General features: G+C 49.4%; 1 protein-coding gene across 2 annotated transcripts in view; it reads right to left on the bottom strand.

Moving 5' to 3' along the window:
• Positions 1–5,996, bottom strand: part of Tlr5 (toll like receptor 5) — a 25,259-nt gene extending 19,263 nt beyond the window's left edge. Inside the window, exon 1 of one of the 2 annotated variants that reach the window (XM_031337389.1) lies at positions 5,895–5,996. The gene's annotated coding sequence lies outside the window, so the exon portion shown is untranslated. Of the gene's footprint in view, positions 1–839; positions 897–5,894 lie in introns of those variants that run through there. The other variant, XM_031337400.1, reaches the window with a different exon arrangement.
• Between the last annotated feature and the right edge of the window lie 5,616 nt (positions 5,997–11,612).

Raw genomic sequence — 11,612 nt, 5'->3', positions numbered from 1 at the left:
AGGGCAGGGGAGCTCACGAAGCAGTTGAACACTCCCGATCTGTCTATCTGTCTGTCGCCAGGTTTAGGCTATGGTGCTTCTCAATTAGAAAATTAACACCGCAGGCTCTGACAGCCTCCTGGAATGCAGCTCAGCTAAACCTTGAGTATCGGTGGACAAAGTGAAGTGCCAAGAAAGCTGGGCAGCTGCCAGGTGGGGGCAGGCGGGGAGGGGGTGACGGGGAGCTGGAGCAGAGCGAGCTGGGAAGTCCAAGAAGGCCTCGAAACAAGTCATGACACAGGCAATCGATTTGCTAAGAGCAGAAGTCCTTTGTAGAGTGATGTAAATTGGAAGTCCCCGGGATTGGGGTGTGTGTGGACAGGGAATGGAAACCCTACTAAGCCCAGATCAGATATGCAGAGAATGGAAGTTGGAAGTGAGGTGATAAAAAAACAAAAAACAAAAAACAAATACAAACAAACAAACAAACAAACAAAAAACCAACAACAACTGGAGAACCGGCCTGGGAGGATCTGTCATCTGTATTTGAAGAGAAAGTTCCTTAAGCCCATAACACCAAGTCAGCTCTGTGGCTGGCACAGACACTCCTGGTCCAAGCTGAGCCCCCAAGGAGGGAGAAGACAGTCCTAAGAATCCATGTGCAGAAGAGGAAAGATGATCTCATTGGGACTGAGACAGGCAAGGGCTGGGTGATGTGCCCCAATCAGAACACGTTCCCCAGGAGGTTTGTGTACCTGGAGCCTGCTGGGTAGGGCGCTGGAGCTGTGTGTGCCCCATTCTAAGCTGGGAGCAGAGAGTCTGAAAGAGTGGCTAGACTCTTGTCTGCTGGTGACAATTACCTCCATGATATATGAGGTCACGGCCAGCGTTGCTGGGTCCAGAGACACCAAATCCGAGTTTAAATCCTGCAGCTGCGGCTAACTGGGTGTCCTGGACAAGTTTTGGTTCTCTCGTCCTCAGTTTCTGCAATTCAGGACACAGCCATCCGGGGCTGACAGTGGTGTTAAGGTGTCGGTGTTCAAATCCTCGCAGGGTCTCTGTGGCTCCAAATCGGGTGAGTAAGTGGTACATCTGTACGAGTGGCAACCTTGAACTAAAAGCATGCCCCCATGCCTGTGATCTCGAAAATTACCCAAGGGAACCTGACAGACAGCACTGTGACTACAGCCAATCTTCTCCAAGAGAATATCCATCTCCATGTGAAAGCCGATTGCAGGGGATCTTAAAAACATTGGAAAATAAGGCCCTTGGTAATGGAAATGGGGTCACATGGATGGCTGGATCCTGGCTTTAAGCAACCCCTACTCCCAGAGTGTGTAGGTTGGTAACAGGAGATTAGAACACTGGCTGTTCCCTCCCTCTGATTTCCACCCATACAACCTCTCACACAGTTTCTCCAGTCACCGCCCTCTGGCAAACAGGTGACACCACCATACCTGGAAGTAGCTTGTGGCTCCCAAGAAGGGCCTCTGGGGTGAGGGCATGCCTCTGTGTTGAGAAATTCAGGGAGAAGGCGGCTTGGCAGTAGAAACAGAGAGAGGGCCCAAGAAGACAGGCTTTGGTTTGGACCGAGGAACTTTAGTTTTGTGTTGTGAAGTAACAGAATGCTAAAGCCGTTAGAACAGAAGGAAAAGTGAGAACAGAGTCAGAACCATGATGGAAGTCAATGTGGCACAGTCAGTGCAGAGAGAAAGAGAGAGAGAGAGAGACAAACAGACAGAGAGACAGACAGACAGACAGGAAGACAGAGACAGACAGACAGGGAGACAGAGAGAGAGAGAGAGAGACAGAGACAGAGACAGACAAACAGACAGAGAGACAGACAGACAGACAGGAAGACAGAGGGAGACACACAGGGAGGCAGAGAGAGACAGAGACAGAGAGACAGACAGACAGACAGACAGACAGGAAGACAGGAAGACAGAGAGAGACAGACAGACAGGGAGGCAGAGAGAGACAGACAGAGACAGAGAGACAGACAAACAGACAGACAGACAGACAGACAGGAAGACAGGAAGACAGAGAGAGACAGACAGACAGGAAGGCAGAGAGAGACAGACAGAGACAGAGAGACAGACAAACAGACAGACAGGAAGACAGAGAGAGACAGACAGACAGGGAGGCAGAGAGAGACAGAGACAGAGACAGAGAGACAGACAAACAGACAGACAGACAGGAAGACAGAGAGAGACAGACAGACAGGGAGGCAGAGAGAGACAGAGACAGAGACAGAGAGACAGACAGATAGACAGACAGGAAGACAGAGAGAGACAGACAGGGAGACAGAGAGAGACAGAGAGAGACAAACAGACAGGAAGACATAGAGAGAGACAGACAGGGAGACAGAGAGAGAGAGAGACAGAGACAGAGGGAGACAGAGACAGAGACTTAGGGACCCTCCCTTAGGGATAACTGGAGTGACCAGATGACTGAGCAGGACATGCCGACTGTCCTTGTCTCCGAGGACTTGACAGTGCATAAAATCTGGAAAATGTGATGATCTTGGGGTGTTTGCTGCGAATCCCAGCCTAGTAGAGTCCAGAGTTCGAGCACACAGTAAGCTGATTTCTGGAGAATAAAGGAGCGTGTTGTGGCAGTCTTGCACATCTGAGCGTGTCCACGCGAGGGAGTCACACTGTCTTTTGCTTTACACGTCAAGAAAGGAAAGATGAGGTAGCTTGGCCACTGTGGAGATGGGTCACACCTCTGAGAAAGCTGTACTGGCAGCAGCTCAGGACCAGGGCTGGCTTTAGGTGCCACCTCTATTACAAGTGTGTGGAGATCAAGTCCTCCTGGGTCTCCCTTCCTCTACATGGGGGTGGGATGGAGAGCAGATGAGAGGAGACGCACGGCTCAGGTGCCTGGGCCTCCTGTGGTATCTCTCCCGACCGGTTGTGTTTATTGGCCACTGAGTTACTCATTGACTATGAGAGTGTCTAAACCACATTGCAATGAGTCCAGTTAGAGAACTGGTCTGGTGACACTGGATGACAGTGTCAGGGATAAGAACAAGAGCCTACAGCAAGGGGCCAGCTCACTTGTCTGGAGTGTAACAACAAAGAGGTTTTTTAAGTGTATGGGTCTCTAGCCAGGCAAGTTGAGTGTGACTCCTGGCTCACCATTTACCACTCTCAGGCCTTAGGACAGTGCCGGCTCTGAATAAATGCTGCTTATCAGGATTACCAATGCTATTAACTGGTGTAAATGGGAAAGTGCCTTCACCATTGTAAGGTAAAGTTCAGGGCCAGCGAGATGGTTGAGCAGTTAAGAGCGCTTACTGCTGCAGACAACCCAAGGGTTGCCTCCCGACATTCACTTCTGGCAGGTCACAATGACCTGTGACTCCAGGTCCACGGGATCCGATGGCCTCTTGTGGCCTCCCTGGGCACCTGTACTTATGTGCATGCCTGCCTATAATCCCAGCACTTGGGAGACTGGGATAGTAAGAGAGGATTTTAAGGCCAGCCTGGGATATGTAGAGTTCCAGGATAGTCTGGGATTCACCCAGCTTCTAGAAGAAAACGATTTTCTGAGCAGAAGAGAGAAAGCATAAAGAGAAAAATGAGGCACAGTCAGAACCATAATGGAAGTCAATGTGGCATGGTCAGTGCAGAGAGAGAGAGAGAGAGAGAGAGAGAGAGAAAGAGAGAGAGAGAGAAAGACAGAGACAGAGACAGAGACAGAGAGACAGAGACAGACAGACAGAGAGAGACAGACAGAGACAAAGATAGACACAGAGACAGACAGAGACACACAGAGATAGACAGAGACAGAGAGATAGAGAGAGAGAGACAGACAGAGACAGACAGACAGAGAGACAGAGACAGAGAGACAGACAGGGAGACAGAGACACAGAGAGATAGAGTCACAGAGAGATAGAGACAGAGACAGAGAGACAGACAGAGAGACAGAGAGAGACAGATAGAAAGAAAGAGAGACAGAGAGACAGACAGAGACAGGATATGTATGCATCAGGAGCTGGGCCTGCACAGAGAGGAGGGCATGTGGTCAGCAGGAGCGCCTGCTTGCCCTGAGCTCCAGGCTAACCTTCTGCCTGGGCTGGTTCTTGACTGTGGTTTCTACGTTGAGCTTCTGAACATCAAGCTCTTCCAAGAATTCTCTGCCTCTTTCAGCCCCCACACCCTGCCTCTTATAGTGGGGAGCCCCACTGGACAGTTCAGAAGCGTGGAAGCCAGGCTCCAACCTTGTCTTTGTCCCACAGAGCTGAGGACATCGTAGGCTGTGGCTCGCATCTCAGAAAACTATGCTACCAGGGCTGGGAGGCCCCAAAGCCTGGAAGATCTGCTGTAAGATTCGGATCCACCCTCCACAAAATGAAGAAGAAGCGAACACATCGGGGACAGGAACTTGGCATGGCAGGAGTTTTTGCTGCATAGGGCTAAGAGCATGTGAGGGCAAACCGAATAACTCTGCTTCTAACCCTCAGCTGAGCTACAAAGCTGAGGATGCCAGGAGTTGACCAAGAACCCCTTTGTGCTAGAGACACGGCCCCAGGAGAGGTCTTCTCTCCTCAGACAAAACTAAGACCTGACCAGAGTAGCTTTGCAGACACACAGTGGAATCAGAAAGATTTCTCTTGCTTTGCTCGGAGCAGCAAAGGTGAGAGGGGAGTGAACCTGGGCCATCAATGAGGGTGGAGGAATCTTCCAGGATGTCCATCAAGCCCACATGAATGAGCTAAGTCCTCCATAATTAAGGTTGGCCTGGACCCCTCCTCTGGGGCACCCCCAGAACCCCGCCACACTGTGAAAGACTAAGCATTTAGCACAGCAGAACCTATGTTTCTTCTCAGGATTCCCTCCTGACTACACGCCATGCTAGGAGTTCCTCACGATTGGTTTCTGCCCCGGGGGAATAAGGTCAAGGGAACGGAGTCAAGATCTACAGATCTTGAACAAACTACACAGAGTTGTGTCCTCTGAGGAAAGACAGGGAAAAGAGGCCAAGCCACATGTGTGTGGCAGAGCCCTACTGCCCCACGTGGCGATGGCAGCATCCACACCCTCTTCCAGGCATGGGACAGGAGGAATGCACTGCTTATGTGCTCGAGGGGTTATCCCTCAGTAACACTTCAGTAAAGGGCCCTGAGGTTAAGCTGCTGGCCTGAGCTGCACAGTGCTAGACAGATGTGCTCCAAACACTAGCTACTTCCAAGGCTAATCCATGACTGGGAGAAAGCTATTGCCACGGATTCCTATTCCACAAAGCCTCAGCAGAACTTCCCGGGGAGCTTTCCTCTCTCCCAAGACAACCAATGATAGGGTGGTCCCCAACCCACCCCCACCCTTCAGGAAACAACCGCTATTCCAGCTGTGGTGTTACAGAGCCGAGCCACCACTGTAATGGTTGAAACTGCCAAAGGCTGATGATATTCTTTCTTCATAGCCTAGGGGCTAACTGCCCTACTTATCCCTCCTGGGTAGGGTGTCCGAGGACTTCATCGACTGCAATGACTTTTTAAGGCGTCCATAGCTCAACTGATGGTGACTGAAGCCTCCCCTTTCCAAGGAAGACAGTGAGAGAGCAGATTCCGCCCGAAATACCTGTTTCTTCCAGAGGGTGGGGCCAAAGGTGAAAGTCAGAAGAGCGAACCAGGGAACCTGGTCCCAAAGCCAGCATGCAAGAGACTTGCCCAACCTAGAGTCGCCCCGCTCCCTGGACATAGGGTAGTCACTCTCTGCTCCCTCTCGGCTCGCTCGGCCGAGGGACCCCAGTTACTGGGGCACTGAGTGGCAGAGGGCACAGGCAGGAAAGAGAGTTGAAAGGACCCAGGAGGAGGAAAGAGGGGCGGTGGCACTAACCATGTCCAGTCACGCCCCCGCTGGTCTCCGGGAACCCCCTGCTGGACCCTCTTGCCATTACAAGGCACTCACCTCCCAAGCGGGGGATTCCCACCTCGCCGGCTCCAGGACTGACCTCACTCGGCTCCAGGCACCAAAGCTGCAGCTAGGGAGCTGGGCTCAGGAGAGGGGGAGGGGAACCCAGCCCGGCGCCGGGGCCCCGCCCACAACTCTGGCCACGCTTACTTTGTGGACCACGCTTGTCTTTTCTGAGTCCTGGCCAAAGCACCTCAGCCTTGCTGCTTTCTTGTCAGGGAGCAGACCTCTATCTCTGCTGCAATGACCTCGTGACTGAGGTAGGAGAGAGACTAGAGTTCGGGCAGACGGTGGATATTGGCTATCATGGGGCCCAGGACGAGAGGCAGAGGGGCCTGCCGCGACTTTTGTAGCTAACCCTAACTGTCCATCGAGATAATGTAGGCCTGCCCTGGCCCAAGGAAGGTGGCCTAGGCTCTATCCTGAAGAACCGTACACACACAGAGACACACACAGCAAGACCTGAACCGGGGCAGTCACTTCTGTCCTTGCCCGTGCTCTTTGATCTGTGCCAAATTCAGGCCAAGTCTTGAAGACATGATGCTGGGGGTGAAACTGGCTGGCTGGCATCTTGCCCTCTACTACTTGGCTATACCTTCTATTTTAACGATTAAAGGTGTGTGTGTCTGTGTGTGCGCGCACGCGCACGCGTGCACACACACGTGCACATCATTCATTAAGAGCTGTCCATTTTGTTTATTGAGCTATTGAGACTGGATCTCTCACTGGCCTGGAACTCACCAAGTATGCTAAGCTGGTTAGCAAGCCTCCAGGATGCTGGGATGCAATGCTCTATCTCCCCAGCGCTGGGGTTACAGGCAGGTGTCACCATACCTGTGGATTTTACTTGTGTGTTAGGGACTGAACTCTGGTCCTCATGTTTCCACAAGCACTATATCCTCCCCTTACCCCCCTCCCCAAATACTAAATATCCGAAGGTCCGATTTGGATCAGCAAAGGCTACTGCCTGTGACTGAAGACCAGGGAAGGGAGTTGTGATTTCCCTCAGAGAACGCAAGACCTTTCCGACCCCCGTGAGCCCTTTTGGCTTAACTTCCCTTTTCCTTCCCACCCTCCATCTGCTCCTAGGAGGGGAGGAGGGTGGTACGGGTGGGAGCTGATATGCTTTCTGGAAAGGGACATGCTGAAGGAAAGAAAAGAGTCAGGAGCCTGCTGTCACTCGAGTGTTAAAAGGAGGGGATTTGTATAGGAAGGTGAAGCCAGTCACTTTCTGGGGGTGAAACCCGGTTCAAGGACAGAAGTGTCACCGTCTGGAGTAAGACTGGGGTCACATGGAGGTTGGACAAAATCTGACAGCTGCCTCTTGTAGCTGGGGTGTGATCCCAGGTTGAGTCACACCCTCCAGCATTGCCTGACAGCTAGGTGATATGATCAAGCAGGGCAGGAGAGATAGGTTAAAACAAAGCCCGGCACTTAATTACCAAGAAAGATCTCATTATGCAGTCTCCTCAGCTCCCTCCTTGGCTGGCAGCTTGAAGCCCAAGTGACAGGTTGCCTCGAGTGGCTCTCGAAAGCTGAGTGCAGAGGGATGGAACTGCTGCCTCCTCGCCTACACGCTCTGCAACATCCAGGGGAGAGGCTTGTAAGCCCAGGAGGCAGGGACCTTCCTATAATGTGGGTGGGGCTGAGGACAGGGCCGGGGAGTGTTGGATACCATTTATGGCCTTCCTAAAACCAGAGAGGATTTATCACAGGAGCGCTAGGAAGGTGGAAAGGGACTTCCTAAAGACCCTGACTGACACCTGATTTGGGATAATTATTCTGGTTACTGGGCCCCAGTGACTCCCTGTCAGAAAGAAATGCCTAGTGTTCTTCCTTCATTATTTTGCCTTGTTCATTAGGTCCCCATCCTTTCTAACATCATATCTTCAAAAGGAAAGCACCTAACACTTCTACAGAGAGTCTCCAATTTATGGCAGTTCTGTTTGTGAATCTATATCTATGTATACACACACACACACACACACACACACACACATATGTCTATTTATTTGTCTGTCTGTCTGTGTGTCATGGTACAAAAGTAACTTGCATTCAGTAAAAACTGAACATTTGGGTCTTCTGCTTTCACTCAGTTCTTTACTTTTTCTTTAAAAGATTTCTACTATTTTTATTCCTGATGTGTGTGTGTGTTTGTGTGTGTATGTGTGTGTGTGTTTGCCTGTGGTGACTACAAAAAGACATCAAATCCCCTGGAGCTGCAGTTCCAGGAAGTTATGAATAGCTAGATGTGGGGGGTGGTATCTGAACTTGGGTTCTCTGGAAGAGCATCCAATAATCTTAACCGCTGAGCCACCTCTCCAGCCCCCTTGTTCTTCAGGCTGCACAGCTAGCAAGCCACACTCCTGCTCAGCCACGTGATCACAAGAGCCAACATCCAAGCCCTGTAGTTGACTGTCTCTGAAGCTTTGACGATTGGGAGGTTGGCTATACTAAACAAACACATTTTCCTTCTAGGACATTTTCAATTTATGATGAGTTGATTAAGTCGTAACACCCACGGTGAGGCAAGGAGCTCTGCATCTAAGTTAGATCCATCATCTTGTTATCTGGCGACCCATCCTCTTCCTTTCACGACTATAATTTTGTATTGATACGTCCTGTGTTAAAGTGAGCCTCTCCTTCAAACTGCCAGACCTGATGTAGTGTATGCGCAGGCACACAGCGAGAGGAGCGTGCCTTTGTCTCATTTCAAATCTAATAACCGATAAGTGTTTCTCAGTAAATATTGTTAGTGAATGAATGCATGCGCATGATTAGCTGTCTTCATTTCAAAATTAAGACTCAGCCTGTGGCATCAGACACTAGCGACAATAATATAAACAGTAACTATTGTTACTGTGTCTATTTAAAAAGTAATAACCCAGACAAGATTCAGGAAAAGTACAAACTCAGAAGATTCTCTAGGTACTCTCTAAAACTGACTTCCTTTCCAACAGACCTTGCGTTTCTTGCCAGGAATACCAATCTGAGTTAAGTCTGTCTGCCTGTCAGTGTGTGTGTGTGTGTGTGTGTGTGTGTGTGTGTGTGTGTGTTTGTGTGTGTGCGCGCGCGCGCGCGTGCGTGCACACACACACATCCAGGCTGATTTCTACACTCCCCACCCTGCAAAGTCCCAGCAGAGATGGAACGAACGCTCTGTCCCATATCAGTGAATGCCCAACAGTTGGAGTGAACTCTCCCTGAAGATGGATGAGCCACACTTCCCGGCAAGGCTTCAGGTCTGCCATGATGTCTTAGAGGGCTCTATGTTCTTCAGGCTTCCCTGTCCCCTAAGAGGCATAGACAAGGAGGAGGCCCATAGTGGTAGGGGAATGCACACACTTTTGCTTCTAGCAATATCTCATTGTGTTGCCTGGCAACACCAGTAAGTTTTCCTTCCTCTTTTGTTTATGTCATGAGCACTTTTTTTTTTTTTTTAAATCTCTTTACCTTGGTTTTTTGTGAACCTGCTGTATTGGTGTCAGAGAACAGGCCTCTGACTAGTGTGAGAGGGCCCGACGAGACCCACACATCCTACACTTTCTACCAACTTCATGCCCTCTGTAAGTGGTGTCAAGAGGTTCAAAGGAGGCTGCCTGAGGCAAAGCAAAACTTTTGTAATTGGAGCGAGGCTGTGGTCTGGTCCGGTGTTGGGTGTAGCCTCTCTCCTCAGGTGAGTCGTTGCCATACTCTGGAGCTTTCATTTGTGGGGGTTCCGGGGTAAGATATCTTCCCAACACCACCAGTAGCTTTCTTGTGTTGGTATCTTGTGGCTACTGGGGGTCCTGCAGGATAGGTGGTGTAGAACGGGCTATGTGACCCACACTGTACCCAGACTCGATTCTTTTTAATAATCAAGCTCCCTGCTAGCCTTAAGTGGTAGTACAATTTTGCTTTAAAAACCAACCAACCACTGTGGTAGTAGGTTTTGTTTTTTTAAATCCACATGGCCTAAAAAGACTTTGACCTTATCAATGACTGTTTCAAACCGTCTTCTCTCAGTATCTGTGACTCAGCAGTCGCTCTGGCTCTTTCCTTCCCAGCTCTTCAGTTTCCACCCAACTTCCATAACAGGTGGTCCTGATAAACCCTCAGTTCTGTGGCCACATTGAAGCCTTGTGGACTGGCTGCCTCCCTTGGCAAACCCAGTCAACAGAGGAAGTTTTGTTGTTGTTGTTGTTTGTTTTAACCTAGATCTCACTGTAATCAAAGCTGCTCCAGGAGCAGATGCTTATCCAGAATTCCTCTAGAAGATTTATAAGTTCCTTATCTCTAGCCTGATTGGCATTGCCCCCTAGTCAGGACATTCATCTGCCCATCCCCTCATTTAACTCCTGCACGAAGAATCCCCTGTCTGATGGCTACCTGAACTTGAGAGCCACCTATGCCCTACACCTGGACTCAAAGCCCTGGTTCCCTATTTCTTAGTGTTGTAATCTTGGATGAGTCAGTCTCTCAAAACCATTGTTTCTGATCCTTAAATCGGAAAGAATAATGCTCACCACCTTTCCTCAGAACTAAAATAATACAATGTCCAGAGAACAACGCCAACTAGCTGATAGGTGATTAGAACCCTTTAGAAGAGCAGAATTAATGGTATAAATATATATTATGGAGGGAGATTTGCTAGACAGACTTACTTGATAGGGAGCAGGTAGCCCAATAAATGGCTGTCTGTACATGGCAGAGACAGAGAACCCACAAGAATGGATCGATTGCTCAATCCAGTCCAATCCAGGACCAAAGGCCTGGAGCTCCCTGAAGAGTATTGATTCCCCGAAGGCACTGACCTCTACATTGGAAGTCCAAAGAAGTTGGAGTCTGCTGTCAAGGGAGGATGGAGGCAGCTGCCACAGACACACTTGCTCAAGAAGAAGTGAACACAGGTAGGCACCTGCCCTTTAGACCTCTGAGGCTGCCTGCCATGCCCACTCTGAGGGCTGGTCTCCTCTCTTGAAACAGTCTCATAGACAGGTACAGAGGTATATCTCTTTAATGATTCTATATCCCTGTTAAGGAGACAATATCAACTGTCACAGAAAGGCAGATAATAGACAAGCAATAGATGATAGGTAGATAGATAGATAGATAGATAGATAGATAGATAGATAGATAGATAAATGCCTAGATAGATAGAGATAGTGGGTAGTTAGATAATTGATTAATTGGTTGATGACTGATAGGTAGATGATAAATGGGTAGATAATAGATTAGGTAGATAGTTGAGAGGAAATTTTGTAGGGAAATTGGCTCACACAGTTACGGATGCAGAGAAGTCCCACCACACCATATCCAAAATGGAGAACTGGGAGACTGGCTCAGTCAAGATTAACCCCACCCCCGAGATAGATCCAGAGGAGCCAAAGAGGCATCTCTCAGCCCGAGGCTAAAGTTCTTAGTTTTAAGAGGCCACCCGAACAAGTCCCAGTATTCAGAGGGTCAAGAATACAAAGAACATAGAGTTCTGGTGTTCAACATCGTGAGAGGTTGTTCTACAAGAACGTGAGAACATCGATGTTCTAGCTCTGAGATGGAGAGGAAGGGAAGAGCTTTTGGTTGTGAGCCCAGCCTTTAATGTCTGAGTCATCTCTCCGGTCTGAGGGAGGGAAGAATTAAAGGAAGAGAGGAAGAGAAGGAGGAAGAAGAGAGGGGGGTAGAAGAATGGAGAATGGGTTTACCCTTTTGCTTTTTTTTTTTTTTTTTTTTTTTTTT

Source organism: Mastomys coucha, unplaced genomic scaffold (genome assembly GCF_008632895.1).
Source record: "Mastomys coucha isolate ucsf_1 unplaced genomic scaffold, UCSF_Mcou_1 pScaffold1, whole genome shotgun sequence".
Classification (NCBI taxonomy): domain Eukaryota; kingdom Metazoa; phylum Chordata; class Mammalia; order Rodentia; family Muridae; genus Mastomys; species Mastomys coucha.
The sequence above is the reverse complement of the archived record's forward strand: the minus strand, read 5'-3'. Positions and strand labels throughout refer to the sequence as shown.